Here is a 24,363-nt window from a genome sequence, read left to right as displayed (position 1 = left end):
CAAAGCAAAGTGCTCCCCAAGTACAAACACGAAATTATGCCTATGCTGTTGTTATCGGACTTATCGAATAACAGTATCGGCACAGACGTTTTGTATCGGTGCATTCCTAGTTTGCAGCATCATTTAAATGCTTTTTTAAGAGCACTTCTAGTAGTTGCTATCTGAGAAGAGTCTGGAAATATAGATGTATGTGCTTGTGTGCATCCCCAGCAGAATATTAATAAAGTCAGAGAGAGTTAGTGTAAACAGCCAGGATTCTTTTTAATGACTCTCTAGAGCTCACACGCTCGCTCTGAAGCTTTTTTAGCTATTCGGCCGCCTCTATTTGTCCATTAGAATGACGTATTTATCGGCGGACGGCCACCGTAGCTCTATGTGATGCACGGATGAGCTCTTTGAAGTTACTAACAGAGCTGTTTTTAAGCCTAACCTTTAGCTTTGTGCGCTCTTTACGCTCGACTGTAATTGTGAAGGTGTTTAAAGAGCTAGATTAGAGATGCGTATGTGTGTGTGGGTGGGTTTGCTGAAAAGAGACTTTAAAGTTTGGTTCAATAGCGTTTAGCAGGGTCATTTTTTAAACCGCTAAACATCTCGTATCCGAGTGAGGAGTCAATTAGAAACACCGTCCGAGCTTTATTGGCTGTGTGTTTAATGGATAACCTGTGTCTTAATAGTAATGTTTATAGTCATCCATTAATGTGCCATTTTAAAACCAAGAGTTTATAGCCGTAGCTTACAGTTTACTGCCTACATAATGACACACAAAAATGCAAAGTTTTTTGAAATACAGATTTATTTTAGATCAGCCTCCATGTCATCATCATTGCTTCATCGCCAGTTTACTGCTGTAGGCTTTAGTGGTGAGATAATGTTTTCAGTAATGATGTGGCTTATGTTAGCAGAGGTGTCAGCACCAATTTGGCATTTCTTGACCTGCGATTTACAGTGTTGTCAAACATCACCCTACCCTTGGTGAGACCATCAGTGGGCGTCTGCCGGCCCCTAAAGGCCACAACACACCGACCCCACTATAATAAGCTTTGACAGTGTTTGTTTCTCGAAACACGCTAGACAAACTTCCTAGGCACAGCGGGACAAGAGAGACAGGGAAAGATAGAGATGGAGAGAGGAAGTACTGTCGGTTTCGTCAAGGGGGACAAGCATGAAATACACACACACACACTTCCCTCCGAGCTCCCCTGTAGCAGTGGCCACATGCCGCACCCAGCTGCCTGATCTCCAGGATTGCTCGCTCTCCTGCAGCTGTCAAGATGTGTTCACAAACACTCACGCAGCACGTATCGTTCAATAAAAGCTTGGTTTTCATTTAAGCAGAACACAATGAGGCCTTAGGGCATATAAACATACACTCATAGACATGCACACATGTTTGGACTCGATAATTATTCCCTGTGTCATTTCACTTTATTTATTATGACTCAACTTGTATACTTAAATGTTCTGATTTCTTTTTATGAATTCAATATTTGTCTTGATGACTACATCTGGTGGAAATTTTGTGTCAATAATCCCCTTATTGAAAAAAATGCTGATGTGTCAAATACTTATTTAAGGTCTTTATACACCCTGATAATATAGTTATGTAGATTATATTGTATTTTTGTCAAGAGATCCTTCTGAAAGATACACAAGATTATATAAATATTAATTATAGTCATTTTTATTTTCTTTAATAATTATTTTTCATCTTTATTTGCTTGTCAGGATCTCCGTTTATGCACCTGCTTTTTAATCTATTATCTGTTAAATATCCTCCGCATCAGAGTTTATGATGATATATATTGCTTTAAGCGGTAAGAAAGTCCGAAAGTAAATGATGGATGTGTTTAGGTCGCAGATGGGTGAACAGAATGATGTGATTTTAAACCTGCTCCGACCAACCAATCATGTAATCACAACTTCTGATGAGGTCATAATGTGAAAATCCCACCTGACTCTGGAACACCTGAGCTGTGTCTCATTGCATTCGCTCATCTATATCTTCCAAACTTTCGTCCCCACAGATTACACTTTCCTCTTGTTATTTCCCATCTTATATTCTTACCTACACTTACATGTTCCTAGCAGTAGCCCACTGAGGCGTGTCCTAGTTTTGAAGAGTCTTGGGAATGTTTGTCTACCACCTGAGCAGATACCTGGCCCTCCGGCGGTCCCCTGGGAGCCCGATTCTTCCCGTGAGCCCTGTGAGTGTGGGAAAGGATGAATATGTGAGAAAGGAGAGCATTAGTGGACTCGACGTCTACAGAAGGTGGGCTCAGAGGACATTCTCTGGCTTTCTATCCTGACAAGCACAATTTCGGGCTTGACAGACACATTTTTCCCTCAAGCGGTGGGATGGCTGGAGGAGCGACGTGAAGGGGAGTTGGACGTGCAGACGCTTTCCTGAAAAGCCATCTGTTCTTTACAGCTACAGATGCTGTTCTCGCTCGGTCCTGTTGAGATTTCCTGTTGCATTGCAATGTCTTTGCACGGCTGCGTACGCAAATGAGTTGTGAAGTCACTTTAACAAGACGTGATGGTAAAGGTAATGAATTCTTCAGTGCTGGAAGAATTCGGTTTTGTTTGCGTTACCCCTTGCTCGCATGTTGCCAGAATAATGCTTTTCTGATGAATCAGGATTAATCCCCTTCGGTCTGTTTTACAATTCAATCCCACACTACTGTAGAGTCATGTTTGAGATGTTTTGAAGAAAAGCAGGAAGTTTAAAGGAAAGCAGTTTGACTTTTCATAACAATGTTTTATCGTTTTTATGTCGTTTATCTACACGTTTGTTTCTCCATGTGGAACACCTAGGCTTTGTTCTCATTGTACACATATTTGACGCTTTTCTTTTAAGTTTGATGTTTTGGACTAAGTTCACAAAGTCATTCATAGGTTATTATGAGAATCTGATCTTTTTGTTAAGGCATTAAAGTCAAACTCTAGTATCTAAATGGATTGTTATGAAAGAAAAGATGATGCTTTATTTAGACGATGCACCATTCACAAGCAACAGTTTTGTTTTTTGCTCAGATATAAAATACAATTATTGTTAGATAAAGTTTCACAAAATGCCTTTCAGGAAAATTTATTCTAAAAATATATAAACATACAAATATAGAAAATGAAAAACAGACTCTCTGCTTTCAAACAAACAATAAACAAACAAACAAAACCAGAAAAAATGTAATCTATATTTTTTCTCTGCTTATAAATTATTAAATATGGGTATATTCTTTAAAAAAAAAAATTTTAGTTGAAAATAATAGAATTTGTGCAAAGAGATCAGATTCAGAACGATCAAAACATACACAAAGTTTAAAATTAGTAAATAACATTGTTGCTTCAGTTTTTTATAAATTGGGTAAGTGCCATCTAGTGGATAATCGCTGTATTGCAGATTAGCATAAAAATTAGGAAGATGTTTTTTATCCAAATGTTTTCTCTTAATTGACGAGATAACTCATTAATTTCGGGGAAAGAGTTAAAAGGATAGTCCACTCAAAAATCAAAATCCTGTCATCATTACATCCCCCTTAAGTTGTTTCAAACTTGTATTAATGTATTTTTTGTGCTTAATACAAAGGAAGACATTTTGGAGGAGCTTTATAACCAAGCAGATCTGGGGCACCATTGACTTCCATAGTAAAAAATAATACAATGGAAGTGAATGGTTCCCCAGATCTGTTCATTAGGTGGACTGTCCCTTTAATAAAGCTTCATTTTTCATATTAGCGCTTTTAGTACTGTTAGTTTTGCAATCCTTTAGAAAATCTTATCTTACAAACACAATATCCCATTAGGGATCTGATCGCCTCTGTTTTGAATTATAAACAAGTTTTCGAAGTGCTGCATGGTTTAAGTGCACAAATATGTTTGTGATTTTGGCTGACAAGGAGACACTAAAAGAGAAACAGAGTCCCAGCGCTGGGCAATAGCACACATTTACACAAAACTATAAGAAAATGTACATAATGGTTGTTTAGCCTTGGTTAGCCGATGTCTCTCCGTGCTGGTTTTTATCTCCTCATGAAAGCTCATTTGTCAGCATTATTGTTTGATCGGTGAAATTGCACCGTTAGCACAGACAGATTGATGGCTGAGCTACAAATCACCACAGATGATTTCCTGATGATTCTGGCTTTATTTGAAAAAGTTTATTGCACGGTATTATATTGCACTTTGTCATGGGAGGAGTCTTAAACTTTTCTATGACGTTGTGTTATATTTAACTTCCAACTTTGGGATTTATCCTTGAACTCCTCAGGAGAAATACAAATACAATAATTGATGACAAGCATAGTCACCATCTAGGTAAACCATAAACTTGATGTAGTCCAGCTATGAGTGACCCACTTCTAGCCAAAATAAACTTGAATTTGGTTATGTCATTTTTGCTCAAATAACATGAAATGTATAATGTAAGCAAAGTCAATAGTTTCATTTATTTTTTGGCTATGACAGCACAAATTTTCCTCTGTTTACCGTAGATGTCATCTATTACCGTAGGTTCACACCAGCTGCGTTTGAGGATTCAAATTCGCGCCTCCTGCTTCTAGTTGCCGCTTGAACATTTTGAGTTTACTCGCTTCATTTGTGCGTGAAAGTCGCACATGAAATACTAGTCATCGAGACATTCACACGTAAATTCGCATCATGGGAGGGGCTTCTGCGACTCTGCTCGCTTCCTGTAATCACGTCACTACTAGAGCAAGCTCTTGATTGGCTAACATTGAGTGTTTTTTCGGCAAAGTTAAAAATTGTCAACTCGCGCGTTTGCCGCGGCAATGCTCAATTTGCGCCATTCGCAATAAACTAGACACGCGAATGAGGCGGAATGGCATCTGCCACGCTTAACGCCTCATTTGCGCCACGAGACCTCCAGACGCGCGTCAACACGTCTTTACATTACTCCCGCTTGACGCCTCTACTGCGGCTGGTCTGAATGCAGCATAACACGTCTATTAAATGCAAAATTGCTTATAAGTTATAAAGTTGTTGTTAATGCATAAGTCTTGTCTGACAAATTCAGATATTAAAGAGAACTTATTCTGCGGTTTATGGTCTGTGTGTTTTGATTGTAGAGCCACGAGGCTATGAAAAGAAATTGAGGCAAATATAGAGACGTCAAAGCTGAAAGCCAGGCCAAAATTTTCACACGCGCCTTTGCCGCGACAATGCTCAATTTGCGCCAACTAGATGCGCGAATGAGGCGGAATCGCATATAAACGCCTCATTCATACCGCGAGACCTCCAGACACGCGTAAACGCATCTTTACATTGACTTAACATTGAAATCACTCGCGTTTGACGCCTCTACCGCAGCATAAGACGTCTTTTAAATGCAAAATTGATTTAAAGGTATAAAGTTGTTGTTAACGCATATGTCTTGTCTGACAAATTCAGATATTAAAGAAAACTTATTCTGTGGTTTATGGTCTGCGTGTTTTGATTGTAGATAAGAGCAACTTGTAGGCTGTGAAAAGAAATTGAGGCAAATCTAGAGACGTCAAAGCTGAAAGCCGGGCATTATGTTTTGCTGTCTTAAATAATGAACATTTTGAGTTCACTTGCTTTATTTGCACGTGAAAGATGGAAATTCGCATCATTGGAGGAGCTTCTTTGCTTCCTGTAATCAAGTCACTACTAGAGCAAGCTCCTGATTGGTTAATGTGGTGCGTTTTTCGACGCGCGTCAACACATCTTTACATTGACTTAACATTGAAATCACTCGCGCTTGACGCCTCTACTGCGGCTCGTCTGAATGCAGCATAAGACGTGTTTAAAATGCAAAATTTCTCATAAAGTTATAAAGTTGTTGTTAACGCATATGTCTTGTTTGACAAATTCAGATATTAAAGAGAACTTACTCTGCGGTTTATGGTCTGCGTGTTTTGATTGTAGATAAGAGCAACTTGTAGCCACCAGGCTGTGAAAAGAAATTGAGGCAAATCTAGAGACGTCAAAGCTGAAAGCCGGGCATTATGTTCTTCTGTCTTAAATAATGAGCTGTCTGGACCACAAGCTGGTTTCTATTAAAACACTACAGCCTCGAGACGCGCATTCAAACCCACAATCTAATCAAAGAGACATTTCGCCGGTCGAGGTGAAAACAAGCGCCTGTCTTCCCATCATTCCTCGCGCAGACGCCGCAGGGGCGACCGACAGGTGCTGACGTTCAGACGTGATTGTGAAAAGTGGGCGTGAAGTCTAATCGAGTTATAGGTAAGAGTTGATTCGAAACATCAGAGATGTCAGGTTAGGGGCTTTTTGGTACTTCAGGTCTGTGTTTATGCCGATAAGATTTCATTCTTCTGGATCTGACAGGGGATCTCTATCCGAACACTCGGGGAACTGTATTGATGATTGGGAAAGATTATAAATGCAGCTGCTACGATGAACTGACACATCATTTTGCAACCACAGGCCGCTGGCTCTCGCTCGCTGCTCAGTGTTTTGTTTTTGATCGAAAGGGATAAGAAATACACTGTTGCAGCTGAAGAAATATTTTCTGTCTTTGATGATGGACTCAGACAAAGAGCATTTGTCCAGAAAGAGATAAGGCTGAACTCGTAAACACCGGAAAGGAAGGTGGGCGATCTGACCGTTGCACTTTTTCCCATGCAGCCCTGCTTAAAGACATTGCCAAGAATTGAATGAACTTTAGTCTTTTCCAGTAAAATAATTCACTTAAAGGTGCCAAAAAGCATTGTAATAATCTGTTAAATTGTTCTCTGATATCTGTATAGAAGGTCTTATTAAGTGTAAAAATGATCCAGAGACAGTTTTTCATGTCCATTTAAAACCTTAGGATTTGCCTTTAAAATTAAATGATCTATCTTATTTGAAAGAGTCATGAATAATAATGTTGAGCTCTGCTCTGATTGGCTGTTTCTCAGAGCAGCTCCTTCAGTAGCTCTGTGTGTGTGTAAACAGATCTTATGTTTGAGTCTGTATCAGATTTTGAGGAATAATCAATTGTTTGGAGATTGTTAATGGAGGTTTCTGATTGCTAAGTTTGTGTTTTTTTTTCAGTATGGACCCGCAAACGTAACTTCAGCCTGAACGCTAGCATTAACTAGCATATAATGCTAACCGTTTCAACATTATGACTTCAGGTTACACGTGCTGTTTTGAAATCTTCCTCTGTACTTTGAAAGTTGGCAGTAACACGTGGATGAAAGCAGGTTGATGTTGTTTAATGCATGCGTCTCATCTTGGATGCACAGAGGGTTAGTAAGGATATTACTTGATCAGATCTTTAGCGTTAGCATTAGCCCGACGGTTTCCCTCAGAGTCCTGCTGAATTATTTCATGCGGCTCTTTCGCCGGCCGTTGTTGATTTATGTGTTTATGGTCATTACTGACGTTGAGTAATCCATTTGGTTTTTTGTGGTGTTGTTTTGTGCCTCTTTGTCCTGGCTGTGTCACATCGCTCCCTGAGGAATATCAATTACCTCCTTGCTTTAACTCCTGGCCATCCTCATCCTCACGCACTGCGGAACATAACATTAGAATAATGTTATAATTTATTTCATCATTATTTATAAGTATATAATGTATATTTTTAAATATTTCTCACAAAATAAATGCTGGTAGGCCAGATGAAGTCTGTGTTGTCAACTTATATCGTTAACTTATTATCTACATTATGTTTAATATGCGCTTTGTAAATAATTTTAAATTTTGATTTATGCTATAGTGCTAGCAGAAGAGTTAAAGTAGTAATCTTTGAAGTTATTGTACACGATTATACCTCAGTTTATCTTCGTGGTTGGAGCTTTTTAAGACTTAAATGAAATCTCTAAATTTCCACATGATTCTCTATTTACAGATCTTCTCCATGGAGATATACTATAATCTTACAAAATCAGATCTGGGGCACCATTGACTTCCATACACTGTAAAAAGTAAAAAAAATACTTCAATTGGTAATGACTAAAATCTGAAGTTTTTTAACTTAAATATGGTGTGTGTAAATTTTAGCTGCATCTAGTGGTGAGATTGCGAATTGCGACCAAGAGCTCTCCCCTCAATTTTAAAACGCATATGGTAGCCACCACAGGACAAACATGTCGTTGTCTGAAATGATGTAGGGATGACACTCGCTCTGTAAACATGACAGCGACTTTCATATAAGGAGAACCCGCGGTGTACGGAGATAAAAACGTCTTATTCATTATATAAGGTCTTTATAAACCACTGATAATATAGTTATCTAGATCGAGGCTTCCCAAACTTTTCAGCCCATGACCCCCAAATTAACGGTACCAGCTATTTGCGACCCCCAATCACAATGAGGGTAATGTAAATCGAAAGGCTTATGGCATGTAATTTTTTATTAAACTACTGTTTTTTATATTTTTTAATTATGGATAAAAAATATTATATTTCTAACTGTTAAAAAAATTATTTGACTTTTGAAAATTATTTTGTGACCCACTCTCGTTATCTCATGACCCCCTTGGGGGTCCCGACCCCTATTTTGGGAACCACTGATCTAGATTATATTGCATTTCTGTCAAGAGATCCTTGTAACAGCTACACATTGCACATTTAAAGGCGTAGTGCCTGATTTTTGAAAAACACTTTGGAAAGGGAGTCAGGCTGAGTACCAAAAGACACTTGTATTGTAGCCAATCAGCAGTAAGGGGCGTGTCTACTAACCGACATCATTGCCTGTGTTGCATATGTGTGGGGCGGGTCTATCAAAAGAAGGTCCAGATTCTATTGGGGTAAGGGGGTGTTTGTTTAGGTGATTTCAAATATCAACATTGGCATTTAGAGATCATGCACTCCACCTTTAAGTGAAAATTTTTAAATTTAGGTTGAAAAACTTACTAATTTTAGCAGTTACCAATTAAAGTAACTTTTTACAGTGCAGTAGGAAAAAAATATACTATGGAAGTTAATGGTGCCCCAGATCAGTTTGGTTTCAAACATTTATATCTTTATTTGTGTTGAGCAGAACATAGAAATTAATAAAGATTTGGAATAACTTGAGGGTGAGTAAATGATGACAGAATTTTTGTTTTTTGAGTGAACTGTCCCTTTAACCATCCAAACCTGAGCCTTTGAATGATTCAACTCTTATATTCACATCAAACAAGTCAGCTGTCTGTCACAGAAGCCCCTAGAGAGATCTCCTATGTGAATGACCTCCTGTAAACCTTAGTGATCATATTCTCCTCTCATCCGTCTTCATGTTGCGATGTCTTCCAGGGTTGACCTTGTTTCCTAGCATGTCCTCTCATTCGGCACAGCAGAGACTCCTTCATCTACTAACTGAAGCATAGCTTGACTGTGGGAAACATCTTTTTTCTGATCTCTATATCTTTATGAACCAATGTATCCAAGTGGAAGTTAACATTACTGCCATAGGAAGCTTTAAAATAACAGTAATGAATGTTACAGTAATGAACTTTATCTGATCATACAGGACTGAATGGATGTTTCTAGAGTTTATCTGTGCTGCTTATCTGGATGTTATGGAAAATCATAATGGTTGATTTTGGTCGCAACTAAACTGCTAAATTTGTCTCATTTAGAGCTTTAATAAAACACAGGGATGATGATATTCAGGAATATAAGATCTTTAATTCACATGATACAATCTGACACAGTAAAATATCATGATTAGTTTTTGGTCGGTTTATAAACTCGTTTTTTTATACTTTTGTATACAAAGTTAAATTTGTATCTTAAGCTGGTTGACTGATTTTAGCCGGTGTAGCAGGCTAGGTTTCAAACATATATGTGTTCAAGGAGTTTGATTCCTCTTGAGTTGACAAATAACTTATACAGACAATGAAATCTGGCCTATTCCAAAGTCTTTCTGAAATAAAACATTTCACTGACTTTGATAGCGGCCTCATCATTATCTGATATATATGTAGTTGAAAGTCATGCTTGTCTCCGTGAGCTTCTTATGATGAGAATTGATGTACTGTAGAGCGTCAGGTTAGTGGTCGGTGCGGTGAATTTGATTATTGGCTGTGAAATGTGTGTTTAATGAGAGATTTCATGACACTGAACATAGAGGACAGACCCATCACCTTTAATGAACCTGCCATAATTTATGAAGCACATCTCCCATTTAAATTTTAAATTATGATATTATATCATATAAAATCATACCTCGTATCCCTTGATAAACACTTTAGTGCCATTAAAGAGTCCACCTGGGTCGAGATTGACGTCATGCACACAGGAGTGGGAAGTCCTTTTTAATATTAGCTGAGAAATACATAATTATTTTACATGTTATTAACATTTTTATTATACTGTTCATCACCTCTTCACATTAACTTCGTATAAAAATAGATTATTGTTGGCTCTTAAAGGGATAGTTCACACAAAAATGATTTACTCATTACTCATACTTATGTTGTTCCGAGTTTCTTTATACTGTTGAACACAAACAAAGATATTTTGAGCATTTTTTAGATTATTTTTGAGCATAATTGCATTCCATGGTATTTTTCTTTTCTACTAAAGAAGTCAATGGTGTTCCTTTTTTTTTGCTTGATTAAAAATACATTGAGGAAAATAAGTATTTGGCACACATCAGCATTTTTATAAGTAAGGGGATTTCTAAGTGGGCCATTGACACCAGATGTAGCCATCAAGCCAGATTTTGAATTCATACAAAGAAATCAGAACATTTAAGTATACAAGTTGAGTCATAATAAATAAAGTGAAATGACACATGGAATAAGTATTGAACACATGAAGACAACAAGGTGCAAAATGGCCTAGAAAGTCAGGAGATCACCTGAAATCTGTCAGTATTGAGAGAGAAACCCTGCCCCTATCAGTACTAATTGATATCAGCTGCTTTAGTCCTAATTGATGGCCTATAAAGGCTTCTCATTACCCAGCACGCACACAGGGAAGACTTCATGATGGGTAAAAGCAAAGAACTCTCTCAAGATCGTCGTAATCTAATCGTTGAATGGGGGAATGGTTATACACTGCAAAAAAATAATTTTTAAGAAAACATTCTTAGTATTTTTGTCCTGTTTTTAGTAAAATTATCAAAAAAATTCTTAAATTAAGATGTTTTTTCTTGACACAAGAAAATAAGTCAAATTTTTAGACCAAAAATATCAAATTTAAGTGATTTTGTGCATAAAAATAGGCAAAAAAATCTGCCAATGGGTAAGCAAATATTTATTGATTTTTTTTTAGTGTTTAAAAAAAATGTTCAAGATTTTTTTGCTTACCCCGTTGGCAGATTATTTTTTTTGCTTGTTTTATGCACATTTTTTGCAGTGTAGGCAGTTATTTGGAAACACTGTCATTTCACAAGAGTCTTTTTTCAACATTTAGAAAATAACGCTAACGTTTTACACAAATCTGCAATGGAAATGCAGCTCCCGTTAAAGGGATAGTTCACCCGAAAATGATTTTTTTATTATTTACTCCCCCTCATATTGTTTTAGACCTGTATGAATTTAATTTTTCTGATGAACACAAAAGAAGATATTTTGAAAAAAAAGTGGTAATCACACGGCTGATTATATAAACAAAGTATTGTGTTAAATGATGATGAAGATATTTTGATAAAATATGGTAAACGCAGAGTTGACGGCTCCCATTGAATTGTATTATATTTGTTTTTTCTACTATGGAAGTCAATGGTTACAATCAGCTGTGTGCTTGTAACCATTGGGTTGGTAAATTAAGACAACCCTTTTGCACAAATTGAGAACTATTACAAATAAAGTATTTCCTATTTATATAAGAGGTCCACATGTACATACTAATGGTAAAAAATCTATACAGAACATAATGTAAATCCCAAAGTATTGCCATAAGCCTCCAAAACCACACCGATTCGTATTTGCTGGAGGTAAGGTGTTTGTGCATTTTTAAAAGCACATAAACCCCTAAAAGCTATTTTTGCTTGTGTTGATAGTTTTCTAGATTTTCATGCTAGTTCAGCACACTTAAGAGAAAGTAGGTTAATCAGTAGCTATTCATCCTCTTCTGAAATACATCAAGCTGTGAGAAACAAACATGTTTCTGTAGACCAACATTTCAGTGTCATCTATGATGTAAACAAACACCCTATTTTCTGAAAGGATAACAGTTTGTACCTGCAGCTGAAATAGCAGCTCTCAGAGTGCTGCAGCGTCACATTCCAGCCCACGTTCCGCATTCAGCCGCATCTCGCTGATGTCAGGAGGAGGAACACATTAGCAAATGAGCTCGAATTAATTTGCCACTGTATGAATGAAGGCTCTCGACTGCTAAATCAAAGCCCTTGCTGTAATGCAGTTACTGGCTCTCGCCTCAAGCGCTTGTCATATTATGTGACAAGACAAATTGAAAGACACTGACGGTCCCTGGAGCCGAATGGGGGCGGATGCTGTTGTTCGGGTATGAAGAGTATAAATATTTGCCTGAGGGTGGATGTGTTGTGTGTTTGCTATAACGGATCAGGAGTTCACATTAAGCTGCTAGAATCTGAGTTTTATTAGCTTTTAGCAAAATTGTATCGGTCAATTTGTTACTATTTGTTACTAAACAAACATTAACCCATCTGAGACAGCAGTTAAAGAAGAAGACGTATGTATCTAAATGTTTACAAATATCTACATCTCTATATGTAACATCTCATTTTCAGAAGAAGAGTGCAACCCTTTCAAAAAGTACATCTTTATACCTAAAGGGTGGATAGTGGTAATCCAATGCTCGTATTTGTACCTCAAAGCAAATATTGCTACCTCAGTGGCTCATATTGGTACCCCGAAGGCAAATATTGGTTTCTCATTGGTTCGCATTGGACCCCCAGAGCTAAATATTGGTACCTCAAAGGCAAATACTCTCAATTGGTACCTCAGTGGCTCATACTGGTACCTCAAAAGCAAATATTGGAACCTCAAAAGCAAATATTGGTACCTCAGTGGCTCATATTGGTACCTCGGTGGCTCATATTGGTACCTCAATGATTCATATTGGTACCTTGGCGTTTCATATTGGTACCATAATGACTCACATTGGTACCTCGATGGCTCATATTGATACCTCAGTGGCTCATATTGGTACCTCTGTGGTTTATATATATACCTCAATGGCTTATTTTGGTACCTCAGTGGCTCATATTGGTACCTCAGTGGCTCATATTGGTACACCGAAGGCAAATATTGGTTTCTCATTGGTTCGCATTGGACCCCCAGAGCTAAATATTGGTACCTCAAAGGCAAATACCCTCAATTGGTACCTCAGTGGCTCATACTGGTACCTCAAAAGCAAATATTGGAACCTCAAAAGCAAATATTGGTACCTCAGTGGCTCATATTGGTACCTCGGTGGCTCATATTGGTACCTCAATGATTCATATTGGTACCTCAATGGTTCATATTGGTACCTTGGCGTTTCATATTGGTACCATAATGACTCACATTGGTACCTCGATGGCTCATATTGATACCTCAGTGGCTCATATTGGTACCTCTGTGGTTTATATATGTACCTCAGTGGCTCATACTGGTACCTCAAAAGCAAATATTGGAACCTCAAAAGCAAATATTGGTACCTCAGTGCCTCATATTTGAACCTTGTTGGCTCATATTGGTACCTCAATGGCTCATATATGTACTTCAATGGCTCATATTGGTACCTCAGTGGCTCATATTGGTACCTCAGTGGCTCATACTGGTACCTCAATGGCTCATACTGGTACCTCAATGACTCATACTGTTACCGCAGTGGCTCATATTGGTACTTTATTAGCTCATATTGGTACCTCAGTGGCTCATATTGGTACCTCAGTGGCTCATATTTGTACCTCAGTGGCTCATATTGGTACTTTATTAGCCCATATTGGTACCTCAGTGGCTCATATTGGTACCTCAGTGGCTCATATTGGTACTTTATTAGCTCATATTGGTATCTCAGTGACTCATATTGGTACCTCAGTGGCTCATATTGGTACCTCAATGGCTCATATATGTACCTCAATGGCTCATATTGGTACCTCAGTGGCTCATATTGGTACCTCAGTGGCTCATATTGGTACCTCAGTGGCTCATACTGGTACCTCAATGACTCATACTGTTACCGCAGTGGCTCATATTGGTACTTTATTAGCTCATATTGGTACCTCAGTGTCTCATATTGGTACTTCAGTGGCTCATATTGGTACCTCGGTGGCTCATATTGGTACCTGAAAGGCCCATATTGGCTCCTCAAAGGCTCATACTGGTACCTCATTGGCTCATACTGGTACCTCATTGGCTCATTTGGGACCTCAATGGCTCATTTTGGTACCTCAATGGCTCTTCATGTTACCCCAGTGGCTTATATTGGTACCCCAGTGGCTAATATTGGTACCAAAGCCACATATTGGTACCTCAAAAGCAACCATTGGAACCTCAAAGGCAAATGTTGGTGCCTTGGTGGCTCATATTGGTAGCTCAAAAGCAAATATTGGTGCCTCAAAGAAAAAATATGGGTACCTCAGTGGCTCATATTGGTACCTCGTTGGCTCATATTGGTACTGTACTTCAGTGGCTCATATTGGTACCTCAAAGGCGATTATTGGTACCTCATTGGCTAATATTGGTACTTCAATGGCTCATATTGGTACCTCAATGGCTCATACTGGTACCTTGATGGTTCATATTGGTACCACATTGCCTCATATTGGTACTTCAGTGGCTCATATTGGTACCTCAAAGGCAAATATTGGTACCTCGTTGGCTCATATTGGTACTGTACTTCAGTGGCTTATATTGGTACCTCAAAGGCAAATATTGGTACCTCATTGGCTCATATTGGTACTTCAGTGGCTCATATTGGTACCTCAATGGCTCATACTGGTACCTTGATGGCTCATGTTGGTACCTCATTGGCTCATATTGGTACTTCAGTGGCTCATATTGGTACCTTGGTGGCACATATTGTTACCTCTGTGGCACATATTGGTACCACAGTGGTACATATTAGGTCCTTTTTTAAAGGGTACTGCCCCAGACAGCCTTTGTACAATTTTTTTTGACAGTGTAGCGGTGCAAAGGTTATGGGTTTCGATCCTCAGGGATCACATGTATACTAATAAAATCTATAGCTTAATGCACTGTAAGTTACTTTGGATAAAAGTGTCTGCCAAATGCATGAATGAAATGCAAATATAAGAAGTTATGAAATATTAAAATGCTATCAGATCAATAAAGTGGCCCTAATGTTAACAAAATTGTGTTTGGCACCTGTCCAGTTTGTTTAAAATCCGTTTGTAAAATCAGTTGTCTATTATTTTGATAATTTATGTTGTAAAATTGTTAAACTTATATATAGTTTTTAAAATGATATTTCCCATCATAAATCTTGGCTGATACAGTATTGAGATGGTTTTGTATTCGCTCTCTGTCAACATACCGCTCTCCTGTGGTGCCAGAGACATTAGGAGCACAGCCGGCATCCGTTCCTCTGAACACTCGCTTCAGATACCAGAACAGATTTAACAAACAGCCTTTCTGAAGCGTGCTGAGCGAGTAAATCTCACAGAGAGAGAGATGCTCTCACACCGCCAGTACTGCTTCAGGAGCAGTACACCGGCCGCTGCGTCTCCATCAGGGAGGGACCGACGTGAGGAGGATGTGATAGAGGTACATGTCAAATGATGGTATAGTGTTTAAAGCACTGCCTGTACTCAGATCAGATGAGATCAGATCATGATTGTGACGTCAAGTATGAACCATTATAGATGTTGAAGGTTGCCATCTTTGTTTGATGACCTTACTGTGGCAAACGCTTTTATCCGAATATTGAAGAACAGCCTTGCATTAATCTTTTTAATGAGTCTTATATATTAACATGCAGTTGGTGTTTCTCATGAGAGGTCAAAAAAGAGCCAGAAAATAATTTAAGATAAAAGAAACGTCATAAATGAAGTTGGAAGCCCTACTGTACGGTTGAAGACGTCCTCTTAAGAGTTTCTCATATAAAAGTGCCAGGACTGGATTGAGGTCATTTCACCGATAAGAGTAAAATGAAACAGGACATTCAGGTGCGGCCGGTTTATCGTCTTCGGCGCGTGAGATAAGAGCCTTTTGAAACTTCAAGACTTCAGTGTAATAACCGCCGGCGCTCTTCTGCCCTTCTTAATGGGCTTCATCCTCATCCTCGCAACCAAAGGCCAGCAGACGAAAGTTTAAGCTCTGCTTACCGAGGCTAATCGAACTCTTCCCGCTGTGCTCACCGGCTCATCCTTCTTGTTTCTCTCGCACCGCTCGCTACAAACTCGACCTTTTGCGATGACCTATTGGAAATCATTGAGAATTATTTGAAGTTCATGACTTGCTGTTTGTGAACGTGTTATAAGAGACGTTTGATTTTAAGCTTGTATTTTTTTTACGAAGGACAGCAGGTGTGATTCACATAAGTCTTGTACACACTATTTAACAATAACTATATTAGCAAATCGCACTTCATATGCAGGAAGTAAAACACCCTAAATCTTGTCTGTGTATGTAACTAACTAGGTTTTGTTGCAAAGCTGTTTTACTCTATTAATAAAGCGATACTATATTTCTTTGATCAGTAATGATGTAATGTTATCAGTAGCATGTATATGCGTCTGTAGTCGGTCACTGTTTCAAAAGCGAATAGCTGGTTTGTCAGGAATAATGTTCACAATCTCCCGAGGGAAATTCTGACATCCGGTCACAAATGTGCCGCTTGTCATCTGATATTCCCACAGGAGTCGTGCTGAGGTGAATTAGCACTGATGTGTGAATTAGTTTAATGTTACCCTTCCTCTGATGTTATGTTCAGCGCTGGTTGAGTACAGTAGATACGGCAGCATTTTTATTTTTTGTTGTTTTTTGGGTGGCCATTTATCCCTTTCTTTGATAGACCATATGTAAGGAGAGGACAGGAAAGTAAAGGAGATGGGTATGGTATCTTGAGCCGGGATTCGTACTCGGGTTGCCGAAAATGCATCTGCATCATATGTCAGAGCACCACAACATTTTTACACAACAACAGTGTTTTCGGGTCGTAAAGAATTAAAACTTTGAAAATGGGTTTTTCGAAAACGGTAGCGTTATTATTGCCGTGTAAACTAAATAAAGCAAATCTTTGACGATGATGATGTCATGTGCATACGTTCGGGTTATGCGTGACTTTACTTTACAACTATGACAAACATTGGTGACCTACAGGACTGCGTTTGTGCTGCTTTTATTTGTGCTGAGTTTATTAACGCTTCTCCATCAAAGTTAACTTAATTTTGTCACTTTATGTGTAATAGTAATAAATCGACCTTATCGTCCATATAAACAAAACTGCTTGATTGTTTGCATTTATTACTCTGTAGATTATTGTATATGTGCGCATGTGCAGTGTTTCTTTACAAAGTAACATCGCCATCTAGTGGCCTGGCACACATTTTTTTGTTATTCTGTTTCTGTTCTAATTTATTTCAATTTTTTACTTTATTGTTTTTAATTTTGTAATTTGTATTATTATGCTCATATTATGTATCCCACTTGACAACTTAATGTTATTTTGCTTCTGTTAAGCACTTTGGGAAATTACCTTTATAGGCGCTATTCTAAATAATAATAATTATTATTATTATTAATACAGCTTTTGTAATTGTTTTTGCAGATCCATTTAACGTTGTCACAAAGGAAAAACTTTTGGATTTTTGACTACAACGTCGTGTAAATGTAGCAATGAAAACAGATGATGAAAAACAAAATGTTTTAGTTTCTTAGGTCAAGTAAACATCATGAGAGTATAGTTTAAAAGATTAATCGCGATTAATCACATACAAAATAAAAGTGATTTTTTTTGCCTAATATATGTTTCTGTACTGTGTGTAATTATTATGTATATTTAAACACACCCACATACATATATACATTTCAGAATTTTTTTATTTATATATACTTTTATTGTTAATATATAATATAGAATATATAAATAAATATATGTGTGTGTATTTATATATACATAATAATAACACAGCGCATATATTATGCAAAAAATCACTTTTATTTTGTATGCGATTAATTTTCCCAGCACTAATTATATTTAAGATGAATCACTACATTGTTCTTCAACTCGTTTTTCGAAGTCACTTTTGAATCTGCTAAATGTAATTTAATATCAATCTACAGTTATTCTTGATAATGCATCTTTTGTGCAATTGACATAAATGATCCTTAAATCATGTGACTTATTGCGAAGAGATTTAATTTAATTTCTAAGACACTTAAAGCATGCACATAGCCACACCGTGTAAACTGCGTAGTAACACATCATTTACTGTGATGTGGGTGACATTGCCTATACTAATTTTATTTGAAACTAACGTCTGATTCACTCGTGTCACAGAAATCCTTCCTATGGCCATCAGACTGATGGTATTAAGTGTATTCGTCTGCTAAAAATAGCCCTGTATGCTCTTTACAGACGGCACACACAACTCTATTGATCTGGACAAGCACACAGTGTTTAGTTTATATGTTTGTGACCCCTTGAAATGAATTTTAAGGTTGATAGAGTTTGACTTTAAATGCAGGCTACGACTGAAGAGTGCCGAATGGTTACAGATGCACTTATCTCTGATTTATACGTGTTTGGTGAGAGTAAAATAAATTTTTAAATAACTTATCTAATATTAATCCAATCTAATATGTTAATCTTAGCTTTCTCAGACAAGCAACAAATCAATTATACATTGCATTTGACTTAAAGGCGGAGTCCATGATGTTTGAAAGCCAATGTTGATATTTGAAATCACCTAAACAAACACGCCCCTACCCCAATAGAATCTGGACCTTCCGTTGATAGACCCGCCCCACACATACGCAATCCGGCATTTGATTTGATTTTATTGGCTATAAGTGTGTTTTGGTAGTCGGCCCGTCTCCTTTTCCAACGCGTTTTTCAAACATCGTGGACTCCGCCTTTAAACATATTGCACTTTATGTCGTTTGATGTTATCACTCAAGTTTTGCACATTTTCACATCTATTATTAGCGATTCAATAAAACTTAAAACGTAGCAATGTGCAGCATTATTAAAGCATGATATGTATTAATCATCTGTGTTATAATAAAACATGTTCACCTATCCAGTTTTCATTAAATTTTCATTTTTTTTCTGCATAGTAAAGTTAATTTTGAGAAGGATGTTGAAGATGTGTGTCTTATCCTCAATGCACAGGATCATATTAGGTACGTGCCGTAGAGCCAAAACAACACATTTAAAAGCGCCACCGGTCCCCAGCCACCTCTACAGCAGATGTTTTAGTAATCATATCGTATCTGCGCCTCTCATCTCAGCTTGTTTGTTTGTCTTGTGTTTTGCAGTTCGGTGAAGACTATGGTACTTTGTGATGTTTATATTATGAGTGAACACATTCCCAGACAGCAGACTCTGGGCCGGATCAACACCGGATCTGCACCTGAGCTCATATATATATTAAGACCGAGCTTAGGCCCTTAGACTGTTCGGGTCTGCTTGACCTGATGCTTCAAATGAACCACTAGGGGGCGTAAAGTGACCATGACCCAGCCCTGTTTACATACAAATCATTAAATTAAGTGCTTCACATGACGATTATAAAGTAACATAAGACTTAAAAGTTAAGTATTGTGTTTTAGTTGGTTGAAGATTAAATCCTTAAAATAGACACTGATAAAATAAGTATATAAGTTGGTTTGGACTAATTTAATATGATATAATGTAATATAATAATAGGAAAAGTTACATTTTAAATGAATTAAACTGAATGCTTCTTTATATGAATCAATAGAACGAGCTAAATTAATAATGCACTAAAAAATGTATAAAGTGCATCCTTACTTTGTGATGTGATGTACATCAGGTTACTGTATTGATATTAGGGTTGCAAAGAGGCGGAAACTTTCCGGTACATTTACAGTAAATTCCTTGAAACTTTACATGGGGACTTAATCTGGGGAATTTTGGTTATATTCCAAATTGGAAACTTAATGGGAAATTATGGGAATTTTGGGGGGAAATTGATATAAACTATGTCATATACAAACATAAATAAACATTTTGTTTGGTCATAAGCAGACATGTATGCAAGGTTTTACAAACACTGTAAAAAATTGTGTAATTATACAGCTGGTTGTCAGTAACTTACTGTAGAAGATAAAGACCGAAAATCTTTCATGTTCATTTAACTTTGAACAAACTGTTGCCAGTAAATAATATACATGTAAAATCTAAAGTAAGTTACAGGCAGCTAGTTGCCAGTAATACTGTAATTTCTACAGAAATTACAGTATTTTTACTGTATTAAAAATTACAATAAAAAAAGAAAAAATGACCCCAAACTTTTGACTGGTAGTGTGTATTGTTACAGAAGATTTATTTTAAATACATTTTTGTTTTTAAAAAATCTGTTCTATTTTAACTTTTTATTCATCAAATAATCCTGATACTTGCACCCATAAAGCCTGGATTTATTTAATCAAAAATCATCAAGAAATCATTTTAGTATAGTGTGCATGTTACTGAGGAAAATTCAACAAAAATTGCATTAAAGTTTTAAACAAAATTATCCTTATAAATTATACGATTTTTTTACTACATTTAAATTCCCTGTTATAGGCAACTCTGCTATTTTTATTTAATTCCCATTAATATTCCAGTTAATTCCCATGTAAAGTTTCCAACCATAAAAATTCATGAATTTTGCAACCCTTACAGAGGCGGGCACTACATAAGTATTTTATGTTCTATTTTTTTTCTTTGGAAAACATACATTCCAAAACATATTATCATAATTTTTACTCCACTACATTTCATAATTTCAAGGTTTTGGTTTATATTTAATATTTAAGTACATTAAACATCTAGGTTTTTTTTACTTTTACTTAAGTAAAAAGTACTTTTGTATTTTTACTCAAGAAAGTAAAAGTACACAATTTTTATGTAATTAGGTATAAAATCAATTTTAATATGCAATATAAAAGGAATACACAATATGATTCTACACTGTAAAAAATTTGCTGTAATTTTGTAGCTGGTTGCCTGTAACTTACTGTAGAAGATAAAGTCTGAAAATGTTTCATGTTCATTTAACTTTGAACGAAATGTTGCCAGTAAATAACATAAATGTAAAATCTACAGTAAGTTACTGGCAGCTAGTTGCCAGTAACACCCATTAATACTGTAATTTCTACAGACATATTTACAGTGTATGCTTTAGAATGTAGTGAACATTTTTTAGTAAAGTAATTTTTTTCCCAAGACAACACTCAATTTACTCAAAGTACTCTGCTTATAATGATACCGTAGTTTATTATAAGCAACAGGTTTTTCTGTGTGTGTTTGTTAATTCAGCTTTGGTGTCTAATTTTGGATCAGTGCCACTCGAGAACAGCCGGCTTCATTAATTCGGTCTCCATAAACATTCACACATCTCCTTGTGTTAAGTAATGCGTTTATTGCCCAGCAGGCGGGTTCAGATGTAAGTGGACGTCATTTCTCCCAGCAGTAGTTTAATTGTATTACATCTATTTGTGTGTGTGTCGGTTGTTGTGTGTCTGCGTGCGTTTTTTTCTCGGCTGGCAGTATCCATGGTAACGACAGGTCTATTGTAGCTGTTGGTTGAGAGGGTCTTGAGCAGAAATGATGGTCCGTCCCTGCGCGCTTGCGCTTTAAATGAAATACACGCCCTCGAGGGGCAGGCACAACACAATAACATCTCTACTGCCCTCTAGTGTCTGATGATAACATTACTCATATCTCCACTCCATGAGATCTCATTGCTGCAGATAAAATCACACATATAATGGATTTATGTGGTTGTTTCTATCTCTAATTTTAAATGGTGTGTGCATAGTAAGGCCGGAATTAGATTAGATTGTAACTTGAGAAATATACAAATGTGTTTTGAATTCATTTCTCAGAGTGATTTCATTGAAATGCTGAGACTAACATCATTCACACACTGAACTCTACTGCCATCTGCTGGATACTGAATGATTCATGAATGTATCTGACATAAAACATTAAGGATCTTAGGCTGGATTTACACTGCAGATCTTGATAACCAATTCCGATTTGTTGACTATATCAACATCAGTTAAAAGCGGCTGATATTAGCATTTACACTTGGAGAAACAATTCAAAGTAGACATATTGACCCAAAACAGCTTAAATGACAGAGGAAGTAAAATGTCTTGATATGCAATAGACACAGACAAAATTGATTATACAAGATTATAAACGGTTTCAGAAGTAACAACATAAACAAGCAGCTTTCGTGGTCAACACGTAACTTCCGGTAAACTCCGCTAAGAATTTACAACAAATTACTTTAAACGTAGTTTGTTTATATAACAAGCAAAAAAACAACACATAGATTACCTAGGAAAACAAAACATTAGTTATTTTTGATGAGGTATTTGTTCAAGAGTTCAGTTTAGCAAATAAACGAAAGTTTGGACCAGACGCGTAATCGTAATTTTCGAATCCGTTTTGAGTGATAGATTCATTGAAGATTTTGTGCGACTACTACACCACATGCAATACGGCGATCAAAAGTGATGTATTTCTGTGTATTACAATCAAAACACTGTGCAAAGTGAAAATTATTAATCCTTATTTGTTTAACTTTATCAGTAACATTTGAATCCTTTAAAAAACAATTGATTAATGATATGTAATTTATTATTAATTGAATATGTATACGCTATTATTTTAATATTGTTTCCATATCTCTCCAAAAATTATCGGTGGTCTTTGTCATATATGCATAGCTATTTATTGTTTCATTTATTTATTTATTCCACTACGGTGAATATTAGAATGAAGCCTCTTGCACTGGAATGAGCTTTTCTCCCCGTTACGATTAAACTAAAAGTTAATTACCACTGCCACTAGAGAGCGAACTCCAGCAGTCGTGTCCGAATGTCGCGTACAGTGAAATGGCGGCTTAGGTTGAGTTGTCGCACCAAAGGTGCGCTGCTGACGATTCATGTGATCGCGAGTTGACATCATTTGCCAGCGTCACATTTTCAATGACGTCTTGAGATTAGAATGTCCTATTTGTCCACTTACATTGCGGATGCGAATGCATGTATCCAATTTTATTCCACATATGAGTAAGGCTTGAAACAGATCAGAGAATATTGGAATCTATTAGCTTTTCTCCCCTGTTACGATTAAACTGAAAGTTAATTATGAATGCCACTAGGGGTTGAACTCCGGAAGTCGTGTCCGAATGTCGTGTACAGTGAAAAGGCGGCTTAGGTTGAGTTGTTGCACCAAATATGCGCTTCATCTGTTTCATGTGATCAGGAGTTGACATCGTGTACAGTGTGATGGCGGCTTAGGTTGAGTTGTCGCACCAAAGGTGCGCTGCTGACGATTCGTGTGATCGCGAGTTGACGTCATTCGCAAGCGTCACATTTTCAATGATGTCTTGAGATTGAAATATCCGATTCATCCGCTTATATTGCGGACGCGAATGCATGTATCCGATTTATTTCCACATATGAATGAGGCCTTAAAACAGATGCGCGTTTCCTGCTTATGCATCCATGGGTCATATCCAATCTTTATGTCACACTTGAGAGAAAAAAATCACTTCAAACAGGAAGTGTAAATGCGGCCTTAGTTATAATGACATTAATTCTTTCCCCGCCATTGATGAGTTATCTCTTCAATTAAGAGAAAATGCTTCCCTGTCAACAATAAGTTTTTACGGCAATCCATATTTCCACTATTATCCACTAGGTGGTGTCCTTACACAAATGATAAAACATTGAGGCATCCGTTGATCCAAAAACGGTAAAAAACTGTGTATGTTTTGATCATCGCTCTGTATCTGATCTCTAGCTAAAGTCCTTCACAAAATTATGTACATTTGGTATTTTTGAAGAAACCTACCCATATTTGAGAGGTGATAAAAAGAGAACAAATTAAATTAGGATGAAACCGTTTTTTATTTGTTTGTTTGTTTGAAAGCATCTTTCATTTAATATATTATATGTTTATAGATTTAAAGAAGAACGTTTTCTGAAAGGCATTAAACTTTTGTGAAATCATAAAATATGTTGGCGCTGGCTGTCAACCTTTTTTAAAAATGCTGGCGGGGAAAGAGTCAATGGATAGTTGACTCTCATGTTGTTACAAACTTATTTTGTGATATTTTGAGGAATGTTTTAACCAAACCAATCAGAAGCCCCATTGACTTCTATTCCTTTTTTCTACTATGGAAGTTAATGATGCTTCAGATTGCTTTAATGCGTTGTCATTTTTGGGTAAACTATCCTTTTACGTTTTTAGTACACATACACTTACAGTAAGTGAGAAACATGATCACGTCCAAACCAAACATTTAATTTCACAGCTATATAG

At 36.9% G+C, this 24,363-nt stretch overlaps 1 protein-coding gene across 2 annotated transcripts in view; it reads left to right on the top strand.

Annotated features, from left to right (window-relative positions):
- The window catches only part of LOC129452875 (acid-sensing ion channel 1B), a 195,012-nt gene that overhangs the window by 115,935 nt on the left and 54,714 nt on the right, over positions 1-24,363 (top strand). The gene's annotated exons all lie outside the window — the stretch shown is intronic.

This window comes from Misgurnus anguillicaudatus, chromosome 23 (genome assembly GCF_027580225.2).
Source record: "Misgurnus anguillicaudatus chromosome 23, ASM2758022v2, whole genome shotgun sequence".
Classification (NCBI taxonomy): Eukaryota; Metazoa; Chordata; class Actinopteri; order Cypriniformes; family Cobitidae; genus Misgurnus; species Misgurnus anguillicaudatus.
The sequence above is the reverse complement of the archived record's forward strand: the minus strand, read 5'-3'. Positions and strand labels throughout refer to the sequence as shown.